Raw genomic sequence first — 764 nt, forward strand, 5'->3', positions numbered from 1 at the left:
TATTGGTCTTATGGGCTAAGATCGGATTTACGGACTTGATATAGACTGGACTGGGATGTTTTCCTGATATACGATCACTCTTTGATGTAAAGCTCTCTCCCACACCTACATGAGTGTCCATAAATTTGTGTTTCTAGTCAGCCCAGACTAGCATGGCGACCCTCGTTTGGAAGACGCTGCCTGCACTGACTACTATACCCACTGACCACAATGGGCTTGAGCGTGGCAGGGACAATGTAGGCAGGGCAGGACCCACCGACAGTTTCAATCCATTGCCCATGAGGCTGAGACTAAGGAAGGATAAACTCTCAGGAGCTCCAGGACAGGTTCCCACCAACCCTGGGATCCTGTTCCCTGGAAAGTGGCCCAAGCTCCTGAGCTTTTGTGAACTGTCAAAAGGCCTTTCCCGAAGGGAATTAGTTTTTCCAGGGCCTTTGCATGCAACTGGGAGCCCAGGGGTGAACCTGGCACGGGACTGGCTTGCATGGAGCTGCCCTCTGGGTGATGTTGAAGACAGAGACCCGGACAAGGGTGGTCTTGGTCCAGGGGGATCCCTAATGCAACATTACTTGGTCCTTGACCAGGAGGGAGGGACACCCAGTTCCATTGGGAAACAGGTTTACACTCCAGGGAAGCAGAAATGCACATGTATGTCAGTCCAGGTTGATCAAAGAAACAAATCCAGAGACACTCATTTAGGTCTAAGAAAAGGCTTTCTATTAGAGAGTACAGTGAACCCTCGCCACTTTGCGCTTCGACTTCCG

This window comes from Echinops telfairi, unplaced genomic scaffold, assembly GCF_000313985.2.
Source record: "Echinops telfairi isolate 266 unplaced genomic scaffold, ASM31398v2 ScPeMD7_655;HRSCAF=1070, whole genome shotgun sequence".
NCBI classification, from domain to species: Eukaryota; Metazoa; Chordata; class Mammalia; order Afrosoricida; family Tenrecidae; genus Echinops; species Echinops telfairi.